A 24390-nucleotide genomic window follows, 5' to 3' on the forward strand; every position below is an offset into this window, starting at 1 on the left:
GTCAAGCTAAATCATCTGGCACCTGAGCAAGGCTACAGATATTAAGCTTCAAACAATGACAATGATGATCACTGACTATCCCTTAGCCAGCCACCTCTCTCCACCCCATAAGACCTGTCCCTCACTAATTCACTGTTCAAGGATGCCACAGCTTGCAAGGGGAGGGCTAGAGGAGAAAGAACCAGAGAACATTTCAAGATTCAGGAGATTTCTACTGATGTAACTCAAAGGAGCTCAGCAAACCCCACGGATCACTTAGGGTCCTCATCTTCCCAGAAATTATTCATATATGGGGCTGGGGAAATCCTCACAAGGGGTTAAAAGCCATGAAAAGACCTTCTCTGACAGCACGGAAGCCTGACAGGGGTGGAGGTGGGGTAGTGGGAACCAGACAGCTGAACGTCTTATCCAGAAATTACAAGAGGCTTTTAAAAGTAGAAAACTTACCATATGTCAAGCCTATAATATATAGACAATAATTATTTTCCACTGCATTTTTTTGTCTTTAATTTCATGGTGACTATCCCCTCTTACATCAAGTATTCAGGCATCACTCTTCTCTTCACTTAATATGCAACGGTAATCTCTCCGCTCCTGTGTCACATAGTCAATAATTCCTGTCCTCGGGTTCCAGGGTGGGGGAGATGAAGGGAATGTCACATTTTAAATTAGTAACAGCTGTGTTTTGGCTTTTTTTTTTTTTTTTCCAATTTCACCTCCACTGATGCCCCATAAATACGGTGAGCTCCAAAAAGCAACACGGGACACCCTGTCTGTCCTCTCAATGGCCTTTTTAAGGGCTTTTCTCTGAGGACAGGATGTGCCTCAGGCCAGAGAAGGATGCCCAGAGCAACTCCCAGCCCCTCCTCGTCCATGGAGGACACAGGGGCCTCCAAATGAAAATCTGTGCATCTTAACATCTTAATCTTAACATCTCTTTGGGGTGGGGTCCACCCTGGTCTATTTAGATTACCACCCATGCTCAGATGCTGCTTTTGCTTCTTCCTCAGATGTGAAGGAGTGGACAACAGTCAGGAAAGCAAAGCACTAAAGGCATAAAAATTTAAGGAGGCGCTGGCTCTCAGCGCCTCACTGACCCTGAGAGCCAGCACCTCCTTCATTTGTTCAGCCCTAGGCTCTCTGCCAGCCTCAGCCCGGTCCCCACCCTCCACAAGCACTGACCCCTTGGAGGTCTGAGAGTCAGAACCAGGAGAGAGAGATGGGAGGTTTGGGGAGGGGGTGAAGAATTCAACACGAAGAAGTAAGAGTGATTTGGGAAGGGAGTTCATTAAAATGCTTCAAGGAACTCCAAACTGTGAGAATGGGGTGTGTGTGTGTGTGTGTGTGTGTGTGTGTGTGTGTGTGTGTGTTGAAGACAGGAATTCAGCAAGAAATCAATCAACACATATGCTGATAACTTACTCCACGGCAAAAAGGAAACAAAAACCCCATAAATTTCTACAGCCTTTGGGTAGCCAGTGTCTGCTGCCACTAATTAATTTTCTAGAACTTTCGCTCTCCACGTATCTCAAAACATGGTCAATCTGTCAGCCCCAGGAGACACTGCCAGCACCCGCCGTAGGGGGTTGGTGATCTGGATCCTCTGCCACACGGCAGAGGAGGGGAGGAGAGGAGCCCACAGCAAACAGGCTCCTCCATCCTGACCTGCTCTCTTACCATATCCCTGCACCTGTTCCAGCCAAGAGAAACAGCATGTTAGAATGCAGAACAGGGTAGGCAACAGGTAAAAAACCAGCTCCCTGCCTCGGTTTCCCCAAATGTAAAATAAGGAGATTGTACTCAATCTGGTTTCAGATTCCTGAGGTCTGGTTACCCTGCCAAGCATTAAAGCCATGAGGGTATTTGTCTAATCATAAACTCCGAGAGGGTAAGAATTGCATTTTGTTCATTTCTGTCCCCAACTCCGGCCCCCCAGTGCAGAGTGTCCAACACTGTCTTACAAACATGTCCAATAACGTTCCCCCCGGCGGCATCGCAGCCCTCTACTCTCCCAGCTGCGGCCTGCCTGCCATCACCAGACCAGGAAAAAGTTTCCAAAGCCTACCTGGTGGGGCCTATGACCCAAGAACCTCACTCCTGAGAGTCCCCTCTTCCTGCCAACTATCCAAGCTCATTGGTATCTCCTCAAAGGACTCCCCAAAGGAGCAAAAACAGACATGACACTTGATCCTGAGAAACTAGCCCCACAGCTGAAAATTTCAGATTAAAACCCCAGATAGTCTGTGGGGCAGGCGTCTTCCACAAACTGGGCCCCAAAGGGAACAAGCAAGTCAGCGTGAACGAGGACCCTCCCCTGACCTATTCTGACAGGATATAAATGAGCTAGAAGATTCTCTAAGCTTCCAGAAGGGATCAGCAGGCTGTGAGGTTCCGGGCAGCAGCACCCTCAGTTGGAACCTGACATTTGGCTCACCTTCCCGTGTGGCCTCCCTGGGAAGGTGACCTGATGGGAAGCAGACTCTCCATGTCCCTTCCCAGAGCACCTGAACACACCCCCCCCCCCAACTGCTTTGAGCCCCTCCCTTGGCCTCCCAGAGTGGGATGGGGCTGCTTTTCTCCTTCACAGGGACCCAGAAGCCCTCACTCACCCCACAGGCAGGAGAACATGGTCTCATCTTCCTCCTCAGCATGGCTCACGGTTCCCTTTTTTTTTATTCATTTATGATTTTTTTATTTTCTATTTCCTCAAATAGTGTGTGCCTAGAATGAATACCAGGCTCTCTCTGGCAGGAAAAAAGGAACATGGAGGGGAAATGTGAGAGCAGTAATCCATTGTAACACTTTAGGGGAAACTGCAAGCAATTTCCATTCTATTGATCCTCCCTGGGCATCAAAGCCACACTCAGTTTATTTGGAAAATTAAATTCTGGAGCGTGTAGCATGAGGGGGCTCTAGTTAAGTTGTCTTCCTCTACGACCACAATTTAATTACAATCTCACACAGACTCTCCATTTAAATACAAAAGAGGAAGGGGGCATCTGGGAGGCTCCCGGGTCCCAGCCCCTGTCCCATGGGGTCTGGCCATCGTGACCCCACAGCCACAGCTGAAGAAGGGCCCTGTGAATCGCAATCACTCTCAAGCTGACCACTCATCAGCATCTCAGGCTGCTGCTCATTCACATGTTTACTTATGCAAGTTTTGACACAATATGTTCATTAAAATGTTAATGACCGCTAAATTAACCTAATTTGTGGAGTGTGCTCCTTTTCTAAGGGTAAGATTTTGATCTTATAACAAACATGGTTATTATTAGAAACAAAGTAGCATTACTTAGGCTCAAATTGGATACAATGTATTAAGATATTCACTTAGGGGAGAAGCTAAGAATCAAAACACAGTAGGTCTGATTCCGGAGTTGAGTGTGGTGCTCAGACTTTGCAAGTTCACAGACAAGTTAAATTTATGCACAGCTGCTTGCATGCATGCGCGCGCACACACACACACAAGGACATGGCAGAGATTTGACAACTTTTAGCCCCATAAGGACTTTGCAGTCATCTTTTATCTTCTACTATCATCCCAATTTCATGAACCCTAGAGATGTAGGATGACGATCTTAAAGTATAGTAGATTTAGCTTCACGGAGAGCTCACTACATTGTTTTCATTTTCCTAATCTCATCTGCGAAAACTTGGTCTAGCACAGGTCCACAGACCGCCCTCAGCAACCCCTGGCATAGATTGATTTCTCTTGATTTAAGTTTTTTGTTTTTGTTTTGCTTTGTTTTTTAAGCAGGCGCCACACCCAGAGTGGAGCCCAACACAGGGCTTGAACTCAGGGCCCTGGGATCAAGTCCCTGAGATCAAGACCTGAGCTGCAATCAAGAGTCGGACGCTTCATCCGACTGAGTCACCCAGGTGCCCCTCTTAGCCAAATTTTTGTTTAGATGCTGTCAGAGGGGCACTGTGTCTGCTTGCTGCTCATCAGCCCCGGGTAACTGAGTACAGAGCTCACTTTCGGCCCAGAGATAACTGACCTCTCACATCTTTTGGGTTCCCCCAAAAGACCAATTTGCCCCCAGATGAGATGGAGTCCCATCAGTGTTTTCCTAGAGGATTGACCTCTGGGGCAACCAGCCAAGCCTACCATAGCCTGGGCCCCAGGAAATCAGCACAGATCCTGGTAGAGTCTCACTTCATAGTTGCTGGATTCCAGCAAAAAGTCAATGCATGGCCCCCTCACCCACAGTGGAACCCCCCCCCTCCATACTCCCAGCCTCCTCTTCTGCAAGGCAGCCCCTCTCAAGACAACCAGCATGTAGGACAGAAGCAGGCAAGCCTCCTAATGCCCTCAGACAAAGGCAAATCGGGTCTTCCATGCCTCATGCTGCCCTCCCTCCAGCCCACTCTCACGGGCCCTGAGATTCTTTAAAAAGGAGTGACTTCTCTCACCCACCGTAGATACCAAGGGTGAGAAGGAATGGCAGATAGAGCCACCGTGCTTGATCTACCAGGAAACATCAGCAAAATTTGACAAGCTGACCAGCTCTCCCGAGAATAGAACTGTCATTAAGCCAAGAGGGAAATCATTACCTGATCTATAAATGATTACACAGGAGTAGGAACTGTCTCTTCATTCTGAGGAGTTTGCAGAATCGGGATTTTAAACAGTGCTGCAAACTGGTGCAACACTCAGCTCCCTGGAGCAGCTGGTGTATTATTCACAAGGAAAAAAAAAAATCAGAAGTTAAGGCACTTCACACGCTCCGGGGAAAACAGAAGGTCTCAGGGACTCTGGCTATCAAAGGATCTCAGACCATGCCCGGTGTCAGCCGGAAACTTAATTCAAAGCAAAACATAACTATTTAGATCTTCTGACAGTTTGGGGACCTGCAACCTGCTGAGGTCTTTCCCCTGGCAAAATAAGTGGCTGGAGTCAGAGCTGCAGGCAACGCGGGTCATTTGGCCAAAGATGCTTTCTTTCCAAAGATAGAGGCTCAGGTTCAGCCTGTGAGGACGAAGCCTATGGGTAGCAGAGGGGACCCGGACGCGTCCTATGCTGTCCCTCGCCCTCCCCTGGGAGAACGGGTGAGAACAGTCTAGAGAGAAGCTGGCAGCAGTAAGAAACCCAGCACGGACTCTTCCTACTGCCACTGGGTGTGTCCCAAACCATGGTGTTGAGTGAGAAACGCTGGGGATGGAAGGTGTGTAGCACAACTAACTGCGTGTGAATTTAAAACACGCGCTCGCAGAGAATGACACGGCCTATTTTACGATGGTGCGTGCATATTTTAGAACATATTCCGAACACATTAGAGGGGGTGGCTCTGGGGGGAGGGTGACGAAGGTGAGGATGGAGGATGCAGAAGGTGCACAGCGGATGCCATGGAATGAAACGAAAGGCCACACAAAGGCTGATGTTGACCATGAGCTACTGTGTGAGTAACTCAACTCCCTGCACCTGCAGTCCACAAGCAAGGAAAGAAAGAGGCTGAGGTCCAGAGAGCTAAAGACAGTGCTCCTCAAACACTAATGTGCCGACCAATGTCCTGAGAATCTGGTTAAAATGCAGTTTCAGAGCCCTAGGGCTGCCATGCGACCTGAGGTTCAGCAGCACTCACTTGCTCCCCGGTGAGACAGAGGCTGCTGGTCCACAGACCAGCTATGGCTTATGAGATTTACCCAAGATAAAAAATAAGCAGCAAAAGTCCAGGTAAAAGACAACATGTCCAGTATGGATAGATTCAAAATAATTGTACTGCCTGAAAGAAGACAAACAAGAGTATATTATCATAATGTATGCTTCCATTTATGTAAGCTTCTGGAACATGCATACTAATCCATAATGACAAAAGGCATTAAGTCATTGCCTGGACATGGGGCTGGGGGGGATGGGTGGATTACAAAAAAAACTTTAGGGGATAATGGATATATATTCACTATCTTGAGGATGGTGATGGGTTTCCCAGCCATATCCACGTGTCAACACTCATCAAATTGTACCCGTCAAATATGTGTAGCTTCTAGTGTCTCAGGTATACCTCGACAAAGCTGAACCAAACAGGAAAGGGTCTGTGTCCTTCCTCCCCCACCCCTACGGCACTGAAGATGCCCCATTTGCATTTCAAGCTGAGAAGAACAGCTTGCTAGCCAGCCACACTCCCAACCCTGGAACCCATGGAACCCAGTCCCTCCAGGTCCTCCACCCCTCCCACCTCAGGCCCACCGCCCTCCCACCCCCACCTGCTTGGGAATCCGTGCTGACTCCACTCATCTTTTGCTCGCCCATCCCACCTCTGCCTCCCACCTGCTTCCTCCAACCCCTCTTGCACCCTGTCCTCTCTCCACCCTGCCACACTTCCTTTTACTTCTCCCGAAACACAACCTTTCCACCCACTCTGGATCTCCATCTACAGCGCTCACCTGCCCCACTTCCTTCCCATCCCTCTTGCCTGGTAAACTCCTCCCACACATTCTCCAGTCCCAGCTCCGGTGTCCTCTCCCCAAGAGACCACCCCAGCCCAGACTCTATACCTTCCTAGAACCCTCCTCCTTGCCTTCCAAGCACGGAACACCAGTTTATCAGCGTGATTCACACTTGCCTCTCTCACTGCACTGTGAGCTCCGGGAGGAGGCACCACGTCTCTGAACACATGGGATTGCTCCATAAATACTCCTTTGTTGTGAGAGTGTTTGATGAACCTTCCCAAAGGCCCTTGGCCATTGCTAGGCAAAGACATTTGCAGATTTGGGGGCAGCGGCTCATTTACCAGCCTCTCGTACCGCACTGTCCCCTGCCCCTTCTCTGCAGAGAAGATGCACTAGGAATGCAGGTTAATCTGAATGTTCTCCCTCACGTCCAACCTGATCCTTAACCTTCCTTTCAAAGCACACTTTGCATAAAGTAAACAGCAAATTGGCTTTTGTAGGCTTTTTTTCTTTCCACAATTTCAACACCACTGTGTTTGGATGTAATTATTTCCTTTCTGGGCATCTGTCCCAAACTCCAGCAGCACCGAGGAGAGTGGGAAGATAAGTTTCAGAGGACGATCTGGACCCAAACAGAAGTCCCCTCAGGCAAGCCAGCCAAGCCTTGGGACTCACTGCCAGCCAGGGGTGGCCCAGCACAGACTCAGGAGACCCAAAGAGAAGGTGCTGGTAGGGAGGAGTCTGGCAGCAGAGAGGCCAGAAGAGAAATGGGTGCCTCCCAGGAAGCAAAGGTCGGGGCAGCAGGTCAGAGGCCTGTCGGGAGCCAGGCACCAGCAGACCAGCTCACTGGAAGCAGAGCCAGGCAACGGGGCCCTCCAGAGAGCCCTAGGAATCAAAGAGGCAGGGCTCAAAGGGTTGGCCAGCCAGGCATCAGAAATCCCGAGGCCTAGACAAACCCCAAACAGCCCCCAAGCAGCCCCCACTCCTTTCCTTGCTGCCACAGAACTATCCCCTTCCCATCAGCATGCCTGGTCATTTCCTGCCCAAATCCTATCTGGATGCCAGGACCCCCTCAGCAGCTCCTGGGGCAGGGGAGGCAGCCCTCTGGACCCTTCCTCACAAGTTCATTTCTGCCCAGCCAGAAGGGGACGTGGAAGAGAGTGAGGTGCACAGGAGCCCCAGGACTGCACAGACCCTCCAGGAGGCACAGAGGGATTCACGGTGAGTTATGAGGTCTCCCCGAGCCTGTGGAGGAGGAGCAGCCCACACCTGGGCAGCCTGTAACGGCTTCTGTCTTAAGCCCCAACGGGTGGTGATGCTATAGGCATCCCTCCTCTGCCTCTGCAGGGAAGAAGCTGGCATCATTCTCTGAAAGCACAGAAGTCACCAAAGGTGGCTTCCAGAAAGGAGGATGGGGGATTGGGAGTAGGCCAGGTAGATATACATATATACTGGGAGTCCATCCTCGAGAAAAGCATGAACCACCTGACATGTATCTGGTGATGGGCATCCTCTCAGTCTCCGTCACTAGGGGACCCTGCCTGTCACTGAGTGGTCCTCACCCAGCTAAGCCAATTCCCTGGTTGAGCCTTCACTCATTCACATCACGGTGCCCAAGGAATGAAGCCCAAAGGTGAATTCCCCACAGGCTGTAACAAAACACTAACTGATGGACAGTTTATAAAGCACTTTCCCTGTGTCCTGTTTGGCAGTGAGGACAGATGTGATCATCCTTCTCCTAATGAGGAAACTGGGGCTCAGATAAGTTAAGGGACTTACCCAAGGTCACGGAGCTAGTGATGGCTGAGCCAGGGTTTAAACCAGAGGCAACAGCGGCTTTGAAGTAAATCCCATCAACATGTTAATCCCAGTTTTGCCATTTAGCAGCTGTGTGACCTTCAGTGAGTTATTCAACCTCTCTGAGCCCAGTTTCTTCTTTTCTTTTCTTCTCTCTCTCTCTTTTTTTTTTTTTTTTTTTTTTTTTTTTAGAGCAGGGAGGGGTAAGGGGCAGAGGGAGAGGGAGAGAGAGAATCCCAGGCAGGCTCCATGCCCAGCACAGAGCCCACATGGGGCTCAATCTCACAACCCTGAGATCATGACCCGAACTGAAAACAAGAGTCGGACGCTTAGCGGGCTGAGCCACCCAGGTGCCCGACCCAGTTTCCTTTCCTAACAAATGCATTAATTACTAGCTATCTCACAAGATACACGGCCGAATGAAAAGAGGTGACTATATGAAAGTGACAGTACATGGAAAGCAGTTAATAAATGTTTGTTTCTTCTTTCCAATTCCAAATTCTAAAACATATTGTTTTGGGATGATTCCAACAGGGAGGTGACAAAGGACTTCTCAGTAAAAAAATGAAGCATGTTCTTGTTCGCAAGAGAAAGCAGACTCTAGGAACATGTGTGGCCAGGCATTTCTCCGTCTTCAGCCAGCCTGGCCCTGCAGCTCCTTCTTCCCTCTCCCTGCCCTCTGCCCTCTCCATGACAGGACAGACAGAGCAGCACTCCCAGCTCAGAGCCACCTGCTTCCAAGCAAAGGAAGCCAGCTCATTGGGCCCGTCCACCTCCTCTGCAGGGTTGTGGCCGAGCCCCATGTGCCCTTGAGGGTGGGAGTTCTGTGAAGCCCCAAGCCTGGTCAGAGCTGGCATTTCACAGCCAGGGACCAGCCGGGAGGGGGGCTGCTCTCACATCCAGTCTCTGATTTGGGGGGAAGAGCTCTAAGTGGAGATGGCAATGTTACAGCAGTCTTGGGTCCTCCTGTGCAAAGCCCTGCCCTCCCATCTATTTCTCGTGTCACCTCCCCCCCAATCCTGGGAGGTGGGCAGCAGAACCCCCTTTTGCAGGGAGGGAAGTCCCAAAAGATTGTCCGGGGTAGTGTGGCCTGACCTCCACAGACCAGAGCCCAAGCTTTGTCACTTCCATGTCCTATTCCAGTGCCCTTTACAGAGTCCCGCATGCTCCCCGAGGACTCTTGCCAGCATCAAACCTAAGCGTCTCTGGATCAATGTCAGGTCCATGATATTTTGATAACTGAGCTGTGGTTATATAAGAGAATGCCCTTACTTTTCGGAAATGCACCTGGAGATATTTAGCGATAAAGGAGCATTGCGTCTACAGCAATTAAACAGTTTGGATACACACACACACACACACACACCTCACCGAGTTTCTCAACCTGGGCCCTGCAGACATTTGGGTCTGGATCACTCTGTGTTGGGGTGGGGGATGGGGTGGTTTATGTGCATCCTAAGATGTTAAGCAGCATCCCTGGCCTCCACCTTATGGGTGCCAGTATCACCAATCCCCCCCCATCCAGGTGTGACAACAACACTGTCTCCAGGCATTGCCAAATGGGGGCAAAATCACTTCCTGTTAAGAATGAAAGAGACAGAATGTGTAGTAAAATGTCTACCTTGATTTTTGTAACATTCCTATAAGCATGAAATAATTCCTATAGAAATAAATAAAATCCCCTGAGCACTTAACAATCTAAGTAAAAGGAAGAAAGAAAAGACCTTGCCAGGTTACCAGTTCTCTGTGTCCACCCACAAAGGCCCTAATTACCTTTGCTCACAGGTCCTGGATCCTCCAAGCGAGCATTCACTGTGTGCCTGAGCCCCCTGGACCTTCCAAACAAACGTGCGCTCCTAGAACCTCCTGCCCTGAGGAATGTACTGGTGGACCCACTCCACAGATGGGAAGCCCGAGGCTGGGAGGGAGGGGCCCCAGATGGTGCAGCTCCAATGATGGGAGGGGTGCCCCTTGAGCCCAGTTTGCAGCCTCCTGCATGGACCTGCCCCTTTGCTACCTCCCACCCTCATCCCCACCTGCATTTCTGTGCACTGGGCTTCTCCCAGCCTCCACCCAGCCCCTGTGTGGACCCCCTTGCAGAAAATCGAAGGTTAACCATTGCCTGTGTGTCTTTTCTTTATCCCTCCTTTCCCAAGGAGGGGGTTAGGCAAAGTTGCCTTTCAGACGTTTCCAAGTCAGCAGATTTTGCCTCCCGCCTTTGCCTTACAATCTGTGGTTATTCTGAATCAAACTGGCTCGCTGCCATTAGGAGCAAATTGGTTATCCAGGGGAAAAAAACACCCCCAAACTTTTAAATAAATAAATAAATGAACTAGCAAACGACTAAGCCTAGCCAAGGAAGGCGGTCGTGGAGGAGGAGTGGGGAGAGACACAAAATACAATTGCACAAATGCAAATTGGAATTATTTAAAAATTAAAAGTTACTTTAAATTATTTAACCTAATCACCACCCGACTTTCCCAGGGAGACAGGCGTTTGTGTTCCGTGGAGCAGAGAGGCTAAAGCAGAGAATCCTCTGGCAGGAGAGAGGGAAGGCCAAGTGAGCCCAATATTCTTCGAAACACCTGTGTCTTTAGGGTGCTGAGTAGGAGGCAGGCAGTGGTACACCCAGCAATGAGAAGGAGAAGGTACAAGAAACATAATTAATGTGGGCATCACATTTCATGGTTTACAAAGCACTGTCTCTTTTTTTTTTTTTTTTTTAATTTTTTTTAATCCTCACATCCACCCCAGGGCTCCACATTGCAATTCCTGTGGAAGGCACAGAGTGGCCCAAGGTCACAAAGCTAGTGAATGGTAAACCCCAACCTGGGCCTGGAGCCCCACGCTCCTGCACAAAGATGGTGCGGAGGTCCTTTTCCCTCCCTGCTCTGCTGGGCCGACTTCCAGGAGGACCGTGGGAGGGGACAGCACAAGCAGGGATCCTCCGGTTGGGGAGACCTCTGTTCTGATCCTGCCTCTGCTGCTTCCACCCTGAGTGATTCTGGGAAAGAAACTTCACCTCCCAGAGCCTACTTCCTCATGGGGAAGAGGAGGATGAACCTTGCCTGGCAAGACCCCTTGAGAGGGTTGCAGGAGATAGTGCACCTAAGGTACCTGGCACTTAGTAGGTGCTCAATGACTGGGGCCCTTGATAGCTCCAAGGAGTAACTAGGAAAGTCAGGGTCACAAAATGTCCATTCTGCAGGTGAACTGTTAGGCCAGTAAATCTCCACCAGGCTGCACACTGGAATCACCACAAAGCTTTTAAAGTTCCCAAAGCCCATGTGGGTCCCCAGAGCAATCAAATCAGAATCTCAGTATGTATAAGGCTCTCTGGGTGATTCCAATGTGAAGCGATCATCAAGGACCCTTATTATACTCTGTCTTCATGTAGGATACAAACATGAAGGTATACATTACTCTGTAGCTGGTGGGATTCAGGGTAGACACTAAGTGGAGGTTTTCTTTTCTTTTCTTTTTTTTAAAGATTTTTTTTTAACTTTTATTTATTTATGATAGTCACAGAGAGAGAGAGAGAGAGAGAGAGACAGAGGCAGAGACACAGGCAGAGGGAGAAGCAGGCTCCATGCACCGGGAGCCCAACATGGGATTCGATCCCGGCCCGGGTCTCCAGGATCGCGCCCTGGGCCAAAGGCAGGCGCCAAACCACTGCACCACCTAGGGATCCCCTAAGTGGAGGTTTTCTAAAGGGTTCTAGGGCACCTGGGTGGCTCCGCTGGTTAAGTATCTGCCTTCAGCTCAGGTCATAGTCCCAGGGTCCTGGGACTGATGGAGCCCCACAGTCAGGCTCCCTGCTCAGCAGGGAGTGGGTTCTCTCTCTCTCTCTCTCCCTCTGCCCCTCCCCCGGCTCATGCGTGCTCTCTCTCTCTCAAATAAATAAATAAAACCAATAAATAAATAAATAAATAAATAAATAAATAAATAAATAAATAAATAAATAGTTCCAGAAGGCAGACCCAAGGAATAATGTAGAATGTCCCTCCGGGGGATTCGTTTGTGACTGAGGAAGAAAGCAGGAAAGGGAGCTGGAGGGCGGGGGTGGGGGTGGGGAGAAGGCTTCAGAGCCCTTCTTCCAACATGTATGCACTTGAACCAAGGAAGGTCCCAGGTAGGTAGAATGGGCAACGAGTAAAGGAAAGAGTGAGCACATAGCACCATTCAAAATGCCAGACAGTGACCTGTCAGAAATCTTTGCCCACCTGAGACCCCCAGAGGGACAATTCCCACCCAACTCGGGATCTCAGAACACGCACAGCATCCCCAGAGTGACTCCATTCCCCCACCCTGCATGGCATACTGACATTCACGATACACCCTACATGGGCCCTGGGCACTACCCAGAACTCCAATTTCCTTTCTATTAATCTAGGAAGGGTCTAATTTACGTGTGATTTGCATAAATTTGCCTGTTTCCATTTAAGAAAGACCCCAACTCCAAGCAGGTGAAATCAAATAAATTGGCTTATTTATTGTCCCTCCTGCTGCAATTGTATTCCAACCTACCACCTTGGGGGTGTCACAGGGGAGATGCTAACAGGGCAGCCCGGAGAGGACCTGCGGAGGGGGATGAGGACAGTCTGGCTGGACTTCCAGGGAGAGAGAAGTTGTAGTTCCTCCCCCCACATCAGGTCAGGGCTAAGGTGGAGGGCTGCCTCAGGAGGAGGACTAGAGCAGCTTCAATATTTTAACTGTAGCCCCCGCAAGAGAGCAAAGCCTGTTTTGCTGTCCTGTCCTACAGTGGGCACCACATTTCCTTTCTGAGCACAGGCTGGAGGAAAGTCTGCTCTTCAAAACGGTCATTTTATTTATTATAGACACACTGTCAAGGCCAAACACAAAGGATTCAGCTGACTTGTGAGGTCCCTCCTGACTCTAAGCTCTTACACAGGGGTTTCAATTGATGCTTTGCATCACATAGTTGAGTGGAAAAATCCATTACGTTAACAGCTGGCACCAGAGTTCCTTAAGGAGGAACTGTCTCTAGGGGGGAGAAAAGCCTTTGATATACTGCTTGTGGGACCTGGACTCTGAGGGTCTGAGACCACTGAAGCCAGGCAACCACAAGGGGTGCCATGGGGAGGACGCCGTGGAGCAGGTGCCACAGAGAGGGTACCACAGGAAGATCATGGTCTGCTTTACTCCTTCTAGAATGGAGAAAGGCTAGATGGGATGAGGCCTAGGAGTGATGGGCGGGTAGAGGGATGGGGAGAGGCTCTGATGTCAAGATGGCTTCAGACTGAGCCAGCAACCCACTCCAGATGAACCCTATACCACTGTCAGGTCCCAGAAATTTTGAGAAGGGCATGGGAGTAGCCCTAGAGCTAGATCACAAGGGGCTGGGAGACTCCAGCTAATGCCTGGGTTACACTCTTAACAAGGAAGTCTACTAAGCAGCAGCTCAACACATGTCGAGGGGTTTACTCTGGAAAAAGGCATTATGCTAAAATCTTTATAGCAATCCTAGGATATGGGCTTCATAACTGTCCCAGTCTACGGAAGAGAAGGCTGCACAATTTGCCCAAGATCACATGGCTAGAAGGTACCAGAGCTAGGATTTGCCCTCCACCTGTAAGGCTCTGAACCCCCACATTACACCAGGGAAGCATCTCAGCAGTCCCGTAAAGCAAGGAAGACCAACATGGCCAGGGATGTGTTTCAGTGACCTCAAGTGACTAGCCTACGATCACTGGCTGGTGGATGACCTGTTCTGAGCTCAGGCCTTTTCACTGTACCACCCTCTGCCCCTTTCCATATTGCAAATATCGAATGAGCCTATGATTTGGTAGTAGTTGCTCACTTGGCCAAGTGGCATTTAGACGTGGTGTGATGGAGAAAGGGCTTCGGTTCAGCCCTATGTTCTCATCCCTGCTCTGTCACTCTCTAGCGCATGTACCACGCGACAAGTTATTCCATCTCCCTGATCCCCAGTTTCCTCATCTGCAAAATGGGGGGAGGCCTCCTACCCACAGAGCTCAGCGAATAATGAGTGTGAAGGCTTTTGAAGTTCAAAGCAGAGCCTTGAGCTCACAGGAGACCAACGAGTTTAGACAGGGAGGAAGAGCTAAGCCAAAAAGACTCAGTTCAGTGTAACATCCCTCACCTACCCATCAGGCTCATGGGAACATTTCTAGCTCTCTCAGTGGGCTCCCCAACACCCCTGCTAGGGCAGCAGTGCTCCTCTTCAGAAGACTATATTCCACTCCTCCAAGTGACCATGATCCTAATCTCTCTCCCCTTTTTTTTGTAAATTTTTAAAAAGATTTTATTTATTTATTCCTGAGAGACACACACACACATACAGAGAGAGAGAGAGGCAGAGACACAGGCAGAAGGAGAAACAGGTTCCATGCAGGGAGCCTGATGTGGGACTCAATCCCTGGTCTCCAGGATCATGCCCTGGGCCAAAGGCAGGCGCTAAACCGCTGAGCCACCCAGGGATCCCCTCTCTCTCCCCTTTGAGCAGGAAAGCATGGTGCTGCCGCAGTGCATCTCTGCAGGCACAGAACCCCAGGCGCCCACCCTGGACCCAGGTCCCTGGGAGCTAATGCTAGAGCCCATTCATAGCCCCCTGTGTTCAAAGGAGGAACTTCTGTTTGTTTTCCCCTCTGCCTCTTGATCCACAGAAAGACCCAAAGGCTAAGGAATAGTGCTTCCAGAAACAATTAAATGGCTCACAGCTTCCCTCACCCAGACAGGAGTTGGCTTTGGAAATGAACACTCAGGCTTTTCAACATCCTGATAGAAGGACAGTGGCACAAATCAGTCGCCATCACCAACAACGTGTTCCATTTCACAGAGGCGATAGCCTTGCCCTCCAGAGATGTCAGTCTGATGGGTAGATACGGACCCTGCCCCCAGGGAGTTCCCTGATGGGGAAAACACAGCCCCTGACCCCAGGGAACTCTCTGTCTGATGGGGGAGACACAGCCCCCGCCCCCAGGAACTCCCTATGCATCTACTGCCCTAGGAAAGCTTTATGCCAGATAGGAAGACCCAGTGTTTGCCCTCAAAGAGCTAGCAACCCAAGGAGGGATCCTCAGTCTGCACCTCCCTTTTGGAGGTATCCCCAGTCTAAAGGAGGTTCCTGACCCCAAAGATAATACAATCCAGGGATCCTTACAAGACATCGGCCAAGTCAGAAATATAGAGGGAGAGCTCTGGGTCTTTTAGAAAGAAGTAGAAAGCTAGAGAATGAAAGACGGGGAGACGAACCAGCTCCTCACTAAACTGTAACCCAGCTTTCCAGAGGCAAACATGGCCCATGACCTCTTTCTCTGCCGCCCCTGTTCTGTTCTGCAAACTGGCACGTGGACCTGTCACCCCACTCAATGAGCTAGTTCATTGGGAAATACACCTTCATTTCAGTGGACAAGTATCAGCATTCATCTGAAAAATAAAACAGTGCTGCTGGGCTAGACCAGTGCCGTCACCACACACGTGTCCACACACATACGGACACACACACCAGCCCTGCTGGGGGACACCCTGGAAGTTCAAGGGGTTTGGATGCTTGAGAGTGGCAGGTGCACACAGGAGGGGCACAGAATATGAGTGCTCTTAGTCTCCTCAAAGTTCATATCACCTAAGGTGCTCCCGTGAGGACCTCACCTGGGCCTGCCCACCATCTTCCTGACCCCACTAAATTCACAAATGTTTCCTTCCCAGACCCCTGGAGTCCTTTTGACTGTTGAATAGGCCCATCCCCCTGCAGCTTGGGTGATGGGAACTGCCTTTAGTGGACATTCTCGGGAGCCCCCCCACCCCATCACTGGTGCCAGCAACTAACTAGGACCCTGGCACAAAAGGCCAGCTCCCTTGCTTCAGGATGGAGACTCTGTAGAGCTCCCGTCAGGATCAGACTGAATTAGACTCCACATGAAACCACCTCTCACTCCCTCCACTAACCTGTGCTCTCAGTGAATCACGTGCACACCTATCCCTGTCTCCAGCTCTGCTTCTAGGGAGCCTGCCCTGAGACACCAACAAAATAAAACTCAGAGCCAGCCAGCTTCAAACCCTACCTTCTTCACCAGAAAGCTATGTGTGAGGCAAGTTCCTCAACCTCCCAAACCCTCAGTCTTCTCGTCTTTAAAATGGGAGTGATAATAATAATGAGGTGTGAGAGTCCAATAAAGTCAGGTAAGTGAAAGTAGTTTGTTAGCTTGCCCTATCAGCAAGACTGTGGTGTGGTGATGAGGAGAGCCTTCGGGAAGAGTCGTGGGGGTAGAAACCCATCTACAATACTCACCCACCCCCCAGGGCCTATTAATTACCCTGCTGCCAGAGGGGCTGTTCCATGGGTCAGCACCAAGACAATAGTGAGGACATCCTCAAACACTCCAACCTTCCCTGGATCACCAGCACAAACCAAACAATCCCCAGATCAGTATAAGTCCTTAAATGCATTTCTATTTTTAGATTAGTGTCATATGGAATCATAATGGCTTTGGAGTGAAAGAACAGACTTTTTGCCATAACCAAAACTACCTAAGGGTCTTCATGAAGTGTTAAAGTGATATATTTAGCATAAGTCCAACCCTTGTACACTGATAATATATTAACATATGTTATAACCCATCCTTCCTCAGCTATTCATGGTCCCAGACTGAGGCAGTTTCATTTTGTTAATATGGTTCCCCCCTGGGCTGCCTGGGTGGCTCAGTTGGTTAAGTGTCCAACTTGATTTAGGCCTCAGGGTCTAAATGACCTCAGGGTCATGAGACTGAGCCCCATGTTCGTGAAAAAGGACTTGGTAGGCTGCCTCAGTGGTCCCAGACCCCTCTCTCCTTCACCTGTACCTCCTGTGTTCTTGACGTTATTCCTAAACCTTGATCCTGGGTTAGGTCCCTGAGTCATGAAAGTCTGATCTGACCATTCAGTGTTTTGTGTCCTCTCAGCAGGATACTATATGCAGTCTCATCTCCAGGTTCATTAAATGCAAATTTTCTCTGCCTTTCAGGCCATTGTCTCTGACAGCACTTACGTTTTTAGGTTCCAACTACATCTGTAAAGTCTCCAAAATTCCTTGGTCCTTGACTGAGTCCTAATGGGTAGCTCAGAGACCCACATCCTATCAGCCGAGCAGGAGTTCAATGTCTCCTCTGATGAGGATGCCTTTCATTAATTCCCCCTCTAGGGGAGACAAAGCCTCTAGGTTTCAAGAAATCTTGCCCATAGAATGAGTTACATTTACCAAGAAATAATTAAAATAGTTTTTTCAACTTTAAATTAATCAAAGACATTCATAACTACAAGTCAAGAGCTTCCGACCAGCATGAAGCTATCTACCATGTGAACTTGACAGCATTTCAGGTGAAAGCAAAGAAAAATGGTCTCGATCAGGATAAATGTTGAATGGGAGGGGGGAAGGGGATTCTTTTTGAAATTTTGGAAATACTCCTTAAAGGGGCCCCGGGGTTGAAAACCACTGCTATATATATTCTTTTATTCTCATTCACTTGCTTCCTCATCTACCATTTCTCTGACCCTTCATAAGGCTCTTCGATTTTCCCCAGTTTATTTGCTTCCACGTTAGCACTTCCCCCCACCACGTGATCTTAATGTCAGCAGCAAGCCTGAAGCTCACCATGAATATTGATTTTCAAATCCCATGTAAAAATGTAAATAACCATCCCAGGAGTAACCCACTGAGTGTGACTCTGAATCCACTCACGGGCCCTTTTCTCTCCATGTGTATGTCCTAGTAGCTTTGAGCCCCAGCAACCCTCTCTGTGGACCCCGGCTCAGCTTCCCAGCCCTCTATAGCAGGTGTTCTCCAAAGGGAGGTGAATAAATAGATCCATGGTATTCAAGGAGAAAAAATTAAATCTCCTATTTGTATTACTTTATCGAAAAGGAGACAAAGAATTTTATTTAAATACTTAGTGTACATTGATACACGTTGATGTTCATGCATATATCTTATTAACAAATCTACACATATTGGAATGGAACGCAAAATTTTTCTTACGAAGAGCAGTGGACAATCCAAAACATGTAGATGTCATTGCTGAAAATATTTTCCCCATCCCCTACCCTCTTCCCCATCCCTCCTATCCTCCCACCCCCAGTCCTACTGCCCTAGGTATTTTTCTAGCAGTCACCTCCCTCAAATCTCCACTCTTACTATCTGCTGCAGACCTTTGGTTTGCTCTCCATCCAGTCTGGACTTGCTGTTTTAGAGCCCCTTGCATACTCCCTGGCCATCAGCTGGGCCTGCACGCTGCTCCCTAGGGGAGTCTCAGAGGCTCCCATGCCTAGACCTGGTTCCTGAGACCTCAGCCCAGCTCAGACCCTCAAGTCTCTACTTACGTGGGTAATTTTGGAGTTAGGACAAATCAACAATATAAGAATATTACATAATAACATTTGTAGTCCAAACCAGAAACAGTCTAAATACCTACCAGTAGGATTTTGGAGAAAAAAAAATATGGTATATCTACAAATTGGTCTATTATGCAGCCATTAAAAATATATTGTCTAGAAATTTCTAATAACATGGGGAGGGACACGTGGGTGGCTCAGCGGTTAAGTGTCTGCCTTTGGTTCAGGGGATGATCCTAGAGTCCCAGGATCGAGTCCCATGTCAGGCTCCCTGCATGGAGCCTGCTTCTCCCTCTGTCTATGTCTCTGCTTCTCTCTGTGTGTGTCTCTCATGAATAAATAAATAAAATCTTAAAAAAAATAACATGGGGAAATTCTCAAGCTATAAAATCAAGTGCAAACGCAGGCCTCAAAATCTATATAAGGTGCAATCTCTCCAAAGAAAACAGAAATGGCCAACAGATACATGAAAAGGTGCTTGACATCAGTAATCATGAGGGAAATGCAAATCAAAACCACAATGAGATACCACTTCATATCTGTTAGAACAGCTTGTATCAAAAAGACAGAAATAGCAAATGTTGGCAAGGATGTGGAGAAAAGGGAGCCCTGTTAGTAGGAATAGAAACTGGTGCGGCCACTGCAGAAAACGGTAGGGAGGTTCCTCAAAAAAGTATTTTTTTTTAAGATTTTATTTATTTATTCAGGAGAGACACACACATACACAGAGAGAGAGAGAGAGAGAGAGAGATCGAGAGGCAGAAACACAGGCAGAGGGAGAAGCAGGCTCCATGCAGGGAGCCTGATGTGGGACTCAATCCTGGGACTCCAGGATCATGCCCTGGGCTGAAGGCAGGCACTAAACCGCTGTGCCACCCAGGGATCCCCAGATTCCTCAAAAATTTTAAAAGAGAACTACTATATGACCCAGCAGTTCCATCACTTCCATCACTTTTGTTTCCAAAGGAAATGAAAACTCTAACTTAAAAAGATATTTGCACTCCCATGTGCCCTACAGCATTACAGTATACATCTACGACAGCCAAGACATGGAAGCAACCTACATGCCCATAGATGGATGAATGGATAAGATGTGTGATGAAGATACACACACACACACACACACACACACACACACACACAAAATAATGCAGTATTATTCAGCCATAAAAAAGAAGGAAATCCTGCCATTTGCTACAATGTGGATAGACTTGGAGGGCATTATGCTAAGTCAGACAGAGAAAGACTAAACACTGTATGACATCTCATCTATGTGGAATCTCTTTTAAAAAAAAAAGAATACATAGATACAGAAAACAGGTTTGTAATTACTAGAAACAGGGGGTGAAGAAGTGGGGAAAATGAGTGAAATGGTCAAAAGGCACAAATTTCCAGTTATAAGATAAATAAGTTCTGGAGTTGTAATGTACAGTATGGTAACCATAGTCAACAGTTCTGTATTGTGTATCTGCAAGTTAACAACACTGTATTATATACTTAAAAGTTGCTAAGAGAGTACAACATCAAAGCATCCATCACAAGAAAAAAAAACTGTAACTATGAGCAGTGATGGATGCTAACTAAGCTTACTGTAGTTATCATTTTGCAATATATACATATACCCAATCATTATGTTACATGCCTAAAACCAATGCAACGTTACATGTCAATCATATCTAATCAAAAAATAAAACCAGATCAGAAGTCATTCTTCAGCTAGGATATAAGAAACATGAGAGCTGTGATTAGCAGACTGAGTTTTTCAAAAGTCTTATTCTCCAGGTAAATACAGTCAATGGCAAAAAAAAAAAAAAAAGAAAAAGAAAAAGAAAATCATGATTTTCAGAATGTAAATTCGCTTCTCTACTCACTGGGTTTGAGAGTATAAATATTGTTAATAGAAGTACCTGCCATGAGTGAGGCTCTAAGAGACATATTATAGTTTATATCCCTTCCTGAAAAAGAAAGTATAATCTCAACTATAAATATGTAAACATACATAAGAAAAAAAGCCCAGAAGGGAATATACCAACATGTTGCTAGAAGCTTTCTCTGGCTTCATTCACCAATGCAGTCAAGTGTTCACTGATGCTCCTTATGTGTTTTGGCATTGAGCTAGGCCCTGATTCATGGAAGCATGGCTGGTTTTGGTTTTCTACAAACCAAATGTTTGTAGTTGTTCTAATTTTCTATAGAGAGCAAGTTTTACTTTTTCAAAAAAATAAAACAGAATCAAACGTATTTTTCTTTTTCTTAAAACAGTATTTTTCTTATGAAAGTTTAGACCACGAATCTAAAGACTGCTTTGAATATCTGAATTGTACGTACCGATTCCTACTTGCTTACATTTTTTTTTTTTACTCCTTGTAAAATCCTCTAGGGGGTAATCGGGTATTATTTCTTCCAGAGAAATGGTGGTACTCTTCCTGGGTAGCTCCTCTTTCTAGGAATTTAAGGGTCTTACTTCCTAACATCAGTTACACTCCCTTCCCCGAGTTCCAGAACCCCCAGAACACTAGGGACTGAATTCAAATTAGCCAGTAGAGGGGCTGTGACACAGGGTCCAATCCCGGTCCCCTTAGGCAAACAAAGGATTAGAACCCCAACAAGAAGCACTGAGATTAGACACAGGGAGAAGTTTCCTTTGGCATGGTGGTTAAACCACAAAGAGGGGGAGACTCCTTTCTCCAGGGAAGTCAGGGGTAGGCAAGGTAAGAGCAGGCCTCCTTGTAGCCCGAAGACCCCAGTGTGCCTCCTCAGAGTCCCAGGCAGGGTCAGGTCCCCAGGGATTACTGCCGCTGAGATCCAAAGCACCTCTCAACTTACCCTCCCTACTGCCAAACAGAAGTGTTTAGACACAAACCCGAGGCCAGCTGGCTGGGCCGACCCTGCTTACACCCCTCATCTGGAAGGTGGCTGTGGTCAGGACCAAAAGGCCTCCATGGCACTCGTGATCAGAAGCGTCCCTGAAAGGGCAGCACACTGATGCCCAACAACAGGCCTGGAATAGAAGCCCCCACACCTCGGGGAAACCCCAGTAAGGTCCAGGCTTCTGGCCAGGAAGCCACCACCCACCCACCCCAGGCCCAGGCCAACCAAACCATCTCCTGCTTCTTCCTCCAGGCCTTAGCCTCAGTAACACAGCCCTCTCCCTCCATTCCATTCCCCCCTACCTCCTTCTGCCTCCAGCCTGCACATGGGGCTGGGAAGTCAGGAGGGCACCCCAGCCCACAGCTGCTCTCAGAGCCGCAGAGGGTAGGAGGCCACAGGGAAAGGGCAGGTGTGCAGGGCTGTTTCTAGGATGCGAGGAAGCGGCAGACAGACAAGAGGTGGGAGGTCCCACAGAAGAAGTCACACTACCCTGCAACATATGTGAACGCTCCTGCACAAGCACTGTATTTCCAGAAGGTGTCTTTAACACCCTAAAATGTTTTATGATTAAAAATCTGCATCCAGGGATGCCTGGGTGGCTCAGTGGTTGAGTGTCTGCCTTCAGCCCAGGGCATGATCCCAGGGTCCTGGGATCGAGTCCCACATCGGACTCTCTGCAGGGAGCCTGCTTCTCCTTCTGCCAATGTCTCTGCCTCTCTCTCTGTGTGTGTCTCTTATGAATAAATAAATAAAATCTTAAAAAAAAAAAAACTGCTCCAGGGGTGCCTGGGTGCCTCAGTCAGTTAAATGTCTGCCTTTGGCTCAGGTGATGATCCCAGGATCCTGGAATAGAGCCCCATATTGGGCTCCCTGCTTCACAGGGAGCCTGTTTCTCTCTCTTCCTCTGTGCCTCCCTGTGCTTGTGCACATGCACACTCTCTCTCTCTGAAATAAATAAATAAATAAAATCTTTTAAAAAAAAACACAAACGATCCCTGCACCCACACCTGGCCATTATCCCAGTGCAGGGAGAGGGGTGTCCAGAAAGAGGAATGACAGATAGTGGCCAAAGCCACGTTAAGTGCTGAGACCCTAACACACATGCACACACACACACATCACAGACACACAGGGCTTAAGCATGCACCAGTGCGCACACACACGTACACAGATACCATACATGGGCACACACCACACGTGTACACATATAAGCACACACACCACACACACACACACACACACACGCCCTGCACACGGCCATCAGCCATTAGAGCAATCAACACCCAGTGCTGGCTTAGCGGCCCATTTGGACCTCTGTGTTTTTACAGTGATTTATTAGCAATGAAGAGCAATCATGTCCGCGGTGAGTGGGCACTTGAGCAATCGTCAGTAAGGTCAAGTTCCATTCTCCCCGTAACAGCCATTCAGCCAGAGTGAGAAAGCGGGGGGAGTGCTCCTGCCCCTGCAGCTGGCCTGGCAGACTGCCCCCCATCCCCCCACCACTCTCAGGGCCCCGCTGCACCTGCCTCCAGCTTCCCCCACATCCTGCCCACCCAGCCTCTCTATTCCCTCTGTGTCCCGAGCAGCAACACCTCGGGCCCCAACCAGCAACCCGACACGGAATGCTGAGGATGTCCTTTCCTTTCTGGAAACCGCCCTTTGTGCCTGTGGTTGGGTTTCCTTCAGGACTGACCACCTGGCAGGGCTGTGCCCCTTCCTCTGGTGCTCTGGTCCCCAATGGGAGGTGAGCGTCTCATCAGAGGGGGACAGCCGGGCCTGCTGGCATCAAAGCACACATATGAAGGCCACGTAGGAATGGTAACAGGTCAGGGCCTTGCTGACCTGGCCCTTCTACCCTCAAGGGCCTAATGGAACTCACCAAATGCATCTGGCCACGTAAAACAGCCCAACCGCACCCAGCCAGCACCAGTCTTGGCTAGAGAAAGCCCTATCCTTGGTTCACACCTCAGGGAGAGAGGCTCCTGGAGCCTTAGTCCCCAAACACCAGCCCCAGTCCCCCTACCTCTCTGCCTATGCCAGCAACCTCAAAGCACCTCTGCTTTGTTCCTCTGCCTTCTGCAAAGCTCCCACCTGCACCAGCCTGTCTACTCCGCCACTTTCTGGTAGGGCAGCAGTAGAGACCTTGGTGGAGATCAGAGATCAGAGCACTGACCCATTGGGTCCGAGGGTCTTCCTCTCATGCAGGCCACCACACCATGTTTATAGAACATGATAAATCCTCCACAGTGGAGGGGAAAAGTTGCTTTGAATTGCACCTACCACTGTCTGCTTGCTCAAGAGGCCACGAGTCCACTTTTGTTCTCTCATTTGGAACTGTCAAATAGGGAGGAAGCAGGGCACTCAGGTCAGACTCTGGGGTACCAGGGGAGGAACTCATGCACAAGGCCTGGGTCATCCTCAACATATACTATGCATACATGCAGGATGACCTCTCAGATCCCCTTTCACATGGACTGAGTATTAAAAGATGTTAGGAAATTACTGGGGCACCTTGGTGGCTCAGTCTGTTAGACTCAGATCGGATCCTGGGGTCCTGGGATGGAGCCGAGCCCCATGTCAGGCTCCCTGCTCAACAGGAAGTCTGCTTCTCCCTCTCCCTTTGCTCTTCCCGCTTTCTCTCTCTCTCTCTCTCTCCCAAATAAATAGATAAAATCTTAAAAAAAAAAAAAAAGGATGTTCAGAAATTACTAATTTTGCCAGTTGTGATAATGCTTTTGTGATTATGCGGGAAAATGTGCTTATTTGGGGGAATGTATCCTGATACGGTTAGGAGTAAATATCATGATGTAATTTACTTTAAAGTGAGTCTGCAAAAAAGATAATAGATGAAGTAAATATACAAAAACATTAACAATTGTTGAATGTTGGTCACAGTATATGGATTTTTAATTGTACTATTCTTTCCATTTTTCTATGCCTTAGAAGATTTTCCTAATAAAAAGTAAAACAAAATAAATACAAAAA

General features: G+C 48.5%; 1 protein-coding gene and 1 long non-coding RNA gene across 7 annotated transcripts in view; both read right to left on the minus strand.

Annotated features, from left to right (window-relative positions):
* Nucleotides 1–24390, minus strand: part of MEGF11 (multiple EGF like domains 11) — a 344857-nt gene that overhangs the window by 270367 nt on the left and 50100 nt on the right. The gene's annotated exons all lie outside the window — the stretch shown is intronic.
* On the minus strand, nucleotides 487–21027 carry LOC140623026 (uncharacterized). The gene is made up of 4 exons (XR_012022707.1): nucleotides 20863–21027; nucleotides 4555–4670; nucleotides 2610–2744; nucleotides 487–617 (listed from the first exon to the last, which is right to left on the minus strand). It is a non-coding gene; the product is annotated as an uncharacterized lncRNA (long non-coding RNA).

Source organism: Canis lupus, chromosome 32 (assembly GCF_048164855.1).
Source record: "Canis lupus baileyi chromosome 32, mCanLup2.hap1, whole genome shotgun sequence".
NCBI lineage: Eukaryota > Metazoa > Chordata > Mammalia > Carnivora > Canidae > Canis > Canis lupus.